Genomic DNA, 8,829 nt, shown 5'->3' with positions numbered 1-8,829 from the left:
CCACAATATAATCAGTCTGCAAATCCTTAAAGGACAGAGCTTAAGCATTAAATTCTATTCTGCTCTGAGATATTTAAAGATCTGATGAACGAAAACCCACAAACAGTGGAAAACATGTAGATCGCCAAGAAGATTAATGTTTTACACAATACCAACAGAAGTATTGATGCCACATTGCAATGAAATCTATCCATGAAATTCAAAGCCCTTTAATTTCTCTGCAAGATAATGAGAAGGCAGATGTATTGGGAATGCATTAAACAAAACAATTGTTTGCATTAACTACAGGCATATCTGATTGCTCCAGGCTCTTTCAAAGAACCCAGATTATCTGAATTTGAAAAAAAAAAAAAAAGAAAGAAAAAAAATGCAATATGTGGCCATGGCTACAGGTAAAATCAACATGACTTGAATCAGCTTTTCCAGCATATTCTGTCACCTTGTCTCACAGTTACCGCTTGGGCATTACTGCGAGAGCATCTCAGAATCCCTGAAGGGGTATACAGTTCTGCAGCATCATAAGGTTTGCAACTGTGCCGCTTTGTCTCCATGTCCACCAAGCCTATCCTGTTTCCAACAGAGAGCTTTGCTGAGACTCGGCTGCTCGGAGCAGCTAGGAAAGGTTATCGTCAAGTTCAGAGGAGTTGAATAGTATGAGGCCACTTCTTGCTGTACAGGCCATCTGATCTCAACCCAATGACTCCAATTATGCTTTCAACACTTTGTTAAGCATTATAGACCAGAGTAGAGTGTGGTGATTGAGAGTGAACTGGCTGAAGAGTTGCTTTCTCTTGCTTGTCATAATCAGGGTTCAGATCAGCAGCTTTTTATTCCAACTTTATATCACAACAGAAATAGACAATGATAATGACTGAGAGTTGGGGGGGTCATCATTTCCCAGAAGATTATTACTCAGAGGTATATTTCATTGGTGGGTCAATGACGTGACACTCACGGTCCAGAACGGCATTCTGGCACCTCCGATTAAAAAATATATCCAGATCAGTTTTTTTTCATTCCATTCCATTTAGCGAGTATGCTCGTTTGTTAGGGTTCCCCACATGAAAGATCCCAATTCAACCCCTGTGTACACTCTCATGTATTTAAAATATAGGGAAGGTATTTAACTGTAATACCTTTTACTTGATGGTGGAACCACATGACATTTTTAAAGTCATTAAATCGTTTTTGTTTTAGGACTGAAAAAATACTGGCCACCCCACTGGCCCCCCCATCCACCATGATCATTATAATAGTTTATATTTAACTCAGAATAATATTCTATGTACTGTATATACTGTAACTTTCTATATATATTCAGAATAATGTCTTTATATTATTAGACATTAAATATAAAAAAATTCAACAGCAAGGAGCAGCATTTGTTTATTTAGAACTGCCCTCTTAAACTCCACCCCCACTTTTCTGAAGTATGCGCGTTATTGTGCGCCACTTGAATCATCAGCAGTGCTTGTAAGAGGAGCACGGTGAACTTGACAATGTCAAAACAAGCTCTTGGGCAAAACAACCAAGATAGCATTTATACAACAGTTTTCAACAAATACTTTCCCTTGTAAAAGAGATATATTTTCCTGAGGTGAACCAAATACGCACTGTAAAGACTCACTGTAACTGTAAGTATGAAGTCGGATGTGAGATGAATTTGTCTTCCATAATCAAACAGGCCTAGTTTCATTTAGAAAAGAATTAAGAAATAGCTTTACTACTTTTTGTTTCCCATTCGTCCAAGACTGGTTCCATGTGGAAGGTGTATATCCGTTTTATCATAATTAAGTATAATAAAATACATCGCATTTTTTCTCAACGCGGAGAAACGGAGCATCTGAAACGTCATATGGTTTACAATGAAAATGTGCATAAAGACTATTTAATGCACAGAGGTGGTGTAAATGTATTTAGACCGGAATTACAAGTGCAGGAAACAAACTTCATCTGCTGCTTGTTGATTCTCCTGCACAGTGCATTTAAGACGCACGCTGTTGTGCGCTCATGATAATGGCAGCGTGTAGAGACGCCGCGTTTAAAGTCAGCTACTTTTGTTTGCCAAGTCACATACACTGATCAGCCACAATATTAAAAACACCTGCCTAATATTGTGTAGGTCCCCTTCATGACACCAAAACAGCGCCAACCCGCATCTCAGAATAGCATTCTGAGATGCTATTCTTCTCACCACAATTGTACAGAGCGGTTATCTGAGTTACCGTAGACTTTGTCAGTTCGAACCAGTCTGGCCATTCTCTGTTGACCTCTCTCATCAACCAGGCGTTTCTGTCCGCAGAACTGCCGCTCACTGGATGTTTTTTGTTTTTGGCACCATTCAGAGTAAATTCTAGAGACTGTTGTGCATGAAAATCCCAGGAGATAAGCAGTTACAGAAATACTCAAATCTGCTCTTTGTTTGTGAAAAGTAGGCCTACTATACAAATCAATTATTGAAAAAAATAAAAAAATAAAATAAAACAATTGTTGAATTATAAACATCTTTACTGCTAAGGTAAGTTGACTAAAAGTTATGACTTCGGACTTTATGGGAAGAAAATATTGAAACTGGACCTCTTACAATGTTAATTAAATAACACTGTCCTATTTGAACTTGTCAATTTGGCCTAATTAATCACACACACATACTTTTTGGTGTGCCACCCTAAAATTTGTACTGTTCCCCCTGGCCACCCCATTAAAAAATGGAGGGAACACTCAGGCTTTATTATTTTTGTTTTACATGAATTATTATTTAATTTGAATGATTTTTGTCATTTCCTTTTCCTTTGTCTCTTACTCTCACTTTCACACATATATGCAGTAGTGTAGTACAGGCGATGCTGCAGCACCATTGAGTGAATTATGTGTGTATGTATATACAGTATATGTATATATATATATATATATATATATATATATATATATATATATATATATATATATATATATATATTTAAAGTACAGATATTCTCTCTAAACGGGAATGGAGCTGCGGAGGTTCAACTGATGGCATGGGCAAAACAGACAGTCCGACTAAGCTGATCCACCAATCAGAACATTTGTTTCAGACATGATTGGATATTTGCTAACCAATAATATTTTACATTTCAGTAAGGGGTGGGACATTTCCAGCATCTGATGCACAAGCATCCCTGGAGTAACCATAATCTGCACTGTAAATTTATTTCCCTGCTAAACATAAATATATACACTGGAGGCCAAAAGTTTGGAATAATGTACAGATTTTGCTCTTATGGAAAGAAATTGGTGCTTTTATTCACCAAAGTGGCATTCAACTGATCACAATGTATAGCCAGGACATTAATAACGTGAAAAATTACTATTACAATTTGAAAAAAATGAACTTATTAAACTACTTCATAATATCCTCCATGTGCAGCAATGATAGCTTTGCAGATCCTTGGCATTCTAGCTTTCAGTTTGTCCAGATACTCAGGTGATATTTCACCCCACACTTCCTGTAGCACCTGCCATAGATGTGGCTGTCTTGTCGGGCATTTCTCACACACCTTACAGTCTAACTGATCCCACAAAAGCTCAGTGGGGTTAAGATCCATAACACTCTTTTCCAATTATCTGTTGTTCAATGTCTGTGTTTCTTTGCCCACTCTAACCTTTTCTTTTTGTTTTTCTGTTTCAAAAGTGGCTTTTTCTTTGCAAATCTTCCCATAAGGCCTGCACCCCTGAGTCTTATCTTTACTGTTGTACATGAAACTGGTGTTGAGCGGGTAGAAACCAGTTGTCCTTTGTCTTTGAAGACTGTAGTGTACACCTTTGTATGAAATCTTCAGGTTTTTGGCAATTTCAAGCATTGTATAGCCTTCATTCCTCAAAACAATGATTGACTGATGAGTTTCTAGAGAAAGTTGTTTCTTTTTTGCCATTTTTGACCTAATATTGACCTTAAGACATGCCAGTCTACTGCATACTGTGGCAACTCAAAACCAAACACAAAGACAATCTTTAGCATCATTTAACTAATCAAATAGCTTTCAACTGTGTTTGATATAATGGCAAGTGATTTTCTAGTATCAAATTAGCAATTTAGCATGATTACTCAAGGATAAGATGTTGGAGTGATGGCTGCTGGAAATGGGGCCTGTCTAGACTTGATCAAAAATGACTTTTTTCAAATAGTGATGGTGCTGTTTTTTACATCAGTAATGTCCTGACTATACTTTGTGATCAGCTGAATGCCACTTTGGTGAATTAAAGTACCAATTTCCTTCCGAAACAGCAAAATCTGTACATTATTCCAAACTTTTGGCTGCCAATGTGTGTGTGTGTATATATATATATATATATATATATATATATATATATATATATATACACACACACACACACACACACACACACACATTTAAATTTAACTTATGCAATTAAACTTTGTGAAAAAACTGCATGTTACTGCACATAAAACAGCTCGCTGTGCAGCTGGATCCTGGACTTCCTGTCAAGCAGATGCCAGGTGGTTGGGCTGCAACATCTCCTCATCACTGACCCTCAACACTGGAGCCCCACAGGTCTGTGTTCCCAGCCCACTCCTGTATTCCCTGTACACACATGACTGTGTGGCAACACACAGCTCCAATGCCATCATTAAGTTTGCTGATGATATGACGGTGGTGGGTCTGAACACTGACAATGATGAAACAGCTTACAGAGAGACACGCTGACATGCTGGTGTCATGAGCACAACCTCTCCCTCAACGTCAGTAAGACCAAGGGGCTTGTAGTGGACTTTAGGAGGAAAGACAGAAAACACAGTCCCATCACCATCAATGGAGCACTGATAGAGAGAGTCAGCAGCTTCAAGTTCCTCGATGTCCACATCACTGAGGAACTCACATGGTCCATCCACACTGAAGTCATTGTGAAGAAGGCTCACCATCGCCTCTTCTTCCTGAGACGGCTGAGGAAGTTTGGAATGAATCACCACATCTTCACACGGTTCTACACCAGCACTGTAGAGAGCATCCTGACTGGCTGCATCAGCACCTGGTATGGCAACAGCACCCTCAAACGCAAAGCCCTGCAAAGAGTGGTGCGAACTGCCAGACACATCATCAGAGGTGAGCTTCCCTCCCTCCAGGACATATATACAAGGCGGTGTGTGAAATCTTCGAGGATCATCAGAGACTCCAGCCACCCGAGCCATGGCTGCTCTCACTGCTACCATCAGGCAAGCGGTATCGCAGCATCAGGTCCTGCGCCAGCCAGTTCTTTTGAACTCTTGATCGCTCATGATACAAATATCAACACCGCACTTTATTAGGCTCAGACTGGACCCACATTTTATACTTCACTTAATAACACACTGGCAACTGACTATCAACCGACATCTGAATGTCAACACAACACTCCATATTTATTTCCACTGATTCTTATTTTGTGTATACTGTATATTGTATATTACCCCTCTGTAAAGGACCTGCAAGGAAGCCAGTTTGTGCACACAAGGAGATAGAAGCCGGCTCACCGAAGAGAGGCGCGCTCTGTATTTTAATGGCAGCATTGATGATGCTCCACGCTCATCAGGTGTGCCTCATCCGCTGCCCAAACTAGGCTCATTTCACTGTGAACATGTACTGTATGTGTGAAAGTTGCACCTCTCCTCTCTCCACTCCCATAATAAGCCTGGTTGAAAGATGGCCCAAAGAGGCAAGGCGACGGGGTGGTTGTTCCACCACAATAGACAGACAGACAGACATATAGACAGATAGACAGACAGACAGACAGATAGATAGACAGACAGATAGATAGATAGATAGATAGATAGATAGATAGATAGATAGATAGATAGATAGATATCCAGTTAAGCCAGGGCAATTTTAGTAGTTGCTGAAAAATTTGGCAATCTGAAAACATTTGGCTCCAACTCTCTTTAAGCCTTCTGCAGTTGCTTGAATGCTCAGATGCCATCGCAGTGTGGTATCGTGTTTCTGTGGACAGTGCAATCAAAATTTCGCAGACAAATGAGACAAGGAGTATCGTTACTGATACTGACACATTCCTCTCAATTTGCTTACCAAAAAGTGTGATTTCTGTAACACTTTATATGCCCTAACAGGAACGCAAATGAAATGTAAAGAAAAAAGTCCAAAAATGTCCCTCAGCTGCACTCAGCCATACTGATTGAAGAACACAAAGCATTTCAGAAAACAAAAAACAGAAAGCAAAACCTTTCAGTGGCACCAAACACATATCGTCTAGACCATAAGATGTGTGTTGTGATTGGACTCCATAAAAGGTGCACAGATAAGCAACTGAGCCATTCTCCCCAGGGCTTACAGCTAACAAGAGCAATAGTATTTATAGACGGTCATTTTATTGCATCCACTCAATCCCTGGCCATCTCATTCTACAGCCCTTTGGAAGCCCATTGACTCACTGGAGATAAAGTTTTACTCAGTTACAGATGGCTATCTGCTTTTCTCATGCCTTAAAGGAGGTTTAAGATGCTATTGAAGACACCTAGTTTGTAGAGACCGTAATTATAGTGGTTGCTATCTGTTTCAAGAGATATTCGTATTTTGTGGATGGCACTTTTCTTATTGCTTTAGCCTGGAATGTTGTAACATTTTATGGTTGTGTTTACTGCTGTTTTCTTTGCCAGTCTGGTGCAACTGTTAGGTAGGCCAAAGGAAACTTTTCTGTATGCATCGTAATCTACATTAGAATTGAAATGTGACATTTAAGTATTTTAAATGGAACTGAACAAAGAAATATAAGGTTTGTAAGAACAATTAATAAAAGTTTGAAAAAGCTGTTGTATAAGAGTGGCAGAAAGTCAGAGCAGATTTGCAAGATTTTTAACTGGACTTTCTCTGCATGCATAATTTAGGACCTTTCCTACAAGGACCGACACTGGCATGAAAATTGCTTCAAGTGTGCCAAATGCAGTAGATCACTGGTGGACAAACCATTTGCTGCTAAAGATGACCTTCTGCTGTGCACAGAATACTATTCCCATGAGTATTCCTCGAAGTGCACCACCTGCAAGAAAACCATCATGCCAGGTAGAACACATTTTTCCTTTTCTGAAGAATATGGTTGACATTTTAACCTTAAAAAAAAGGCTATTCTACAAGAGAACAGAGCCTACAGTATTCCAAAGGTAAAATAAAATGTGTTTTTGTTAAAGTCAACAAGAAGAGGCATTCGCAACTTTTGAAATTTTACCTTTGTAATGTGAAGTTTGTCTGACTGAAATGGGATATTTAATGAGCGCGGAATGTAGGGCGGAACATGATTTTATCCATTAGGAATTAATTGGATTGTGAAGAGTGGTCTCTGTATGACAGTGGTTGGTGGAAAGGGGTTGAAACATAAGGTCATCGTAGAGGTGGAGCAAGTTTTTAGAGCTAGTTCTACATTTTGATTAAAGTTTTCAAAGACAGACATTTCCTCCTTTGGAATAACGTGCACTAATGAATTAATCACAATTTTGTGTCTGAAAACACATTGATTTTGCTTCTCATCCATAATAGAATGGCATTTTCCTCCACTGAAAATTTTGGTTGTTTCGAAAACGTTCTCCATTACAGCTTACTTTGCAGAATGATGATTTAGGAAACTGAAAACTATTTTCAAACAAATATGGATCAGTGTGGATGTGGCCTAAGGTCAAGCCCACACTAATATGTTTTTAGTTTGAAAATACATTAATTTAGCTAAGTTTATGTCTCTCACCCATAATAAAACTACATTTTCCTCCAGCGAAAAACAGAGCATTTCGAAAATACTCTTCAGAACCGCATACTTTGGAAAGCTTCAGATGCACAAGAAAATTTGAATTATTCACAAATGATGTTCAGAAAATTAAAACGGCTTAGTGTGGCTGTGGACTAAGGGTGGTCTTCTGCCCATTGTGTTAGGTTCACGAAAAATGGAGTACAAAGGGAACAGCTGGCATGAGACATGCTTTGTATCAGCGACGTCAACAGCCAATAGGAAAGAAGTCTTTCATCCCCAAAGATAACAATTACTTCTGCGTCCCTTGTTTTGAGAAGCAATTTGCCTACCAATGCTGTGCTTGCAAAAAAGTAAGTCATATACATTTATAAGGGATTCGTCACACTTCATTAATTATCTTGAACAATATTGCATACGTAATTAATTGTACTGACATAAGTGTCTCTCCTGATTCTGTGTAGGCCATTACAACTGGTGGGGTGACATATCATGATAAACCCTGGCATTTTGAGTGTTTCACTTGCATTGGATTCAAGAGACAACTGGCAGGCCAGCATTTCACCTCTAGAGAGAACTACCACTACTGTCTGGATTGCTTCAGCAACCTGTATGCCAGGTTGATTTTTGTAAATCTTTTGATTTATTTATTATTATTTAAATAAAAAAATGTGCAGAAAAGTGTGTGTGGTCCAGGTTTGGCAGATGCTACGTACGTCTTCTTTGAAGATTGCCAGAGGCACAGTGAGTGTTTCACGTGTATGCAGTGCTCTGTGTCTCTGGTGGGTCGTGGATATCTTACCCAATGTGATGACATCTTGTGCACTGACTGTGGCAGGGAGAAGTGAGATCACCTTTGTGGGTTACACAACAGCACAAGAGCAGCTCAAACTTCAAATCACTGCAGGAAAGCCTCCCACAATGCTTGTTAGCAGTTTTTTGTTGTTTTTGCTTGAGGGTGAAAGTATGCTTTTCTATATTTGGATTTGGCTGAAATAAATTGAATGATGTTGTACAGTAGGAGTGAGACAGAGGAATAAACATGAAAGATGAATAGATTAATGAACAGATTAATTACCAGTGCAGTCTGGTGATTAGGCTGCTTAA

The 8,829-nt window shown here is 39.1% G+C and overlaps 1 pseudogene; it reads left to right on the top strand.

Moving 5' to 3' along the window:
* The first annotated feature begins 549 nt into the window (after positions 1-549).
* On the top strand, positions 550-8,570 carry LOC127410793 (four and a half LIM domains protein 2-like; annotated as a pseudogene).
* Positions 8,571-8,829: the final 259 nt, after the last annotated feature.

Source organism: Myxocyprinus asiaticus, chromosome 20 (assembly GCF_019703515.2).
Source record: "Myxocyprinus asiaticus isolate MX2 ecotype Aquarium Trade chromosome 20, UBuf_Myxa_2, whole genome shotgun sequence".
In the NCBI taxonomy this organism is placed as follows: Eukaryota; Metazoa; Chordata; class Actinopteri; order Cypriniformes; family Catostomidae; genus Myxocyprinus; species Myxocyprinus asiaticus.
This window is presented reverse-complemented; position numbering and strand designations above follow the sequence as displayed.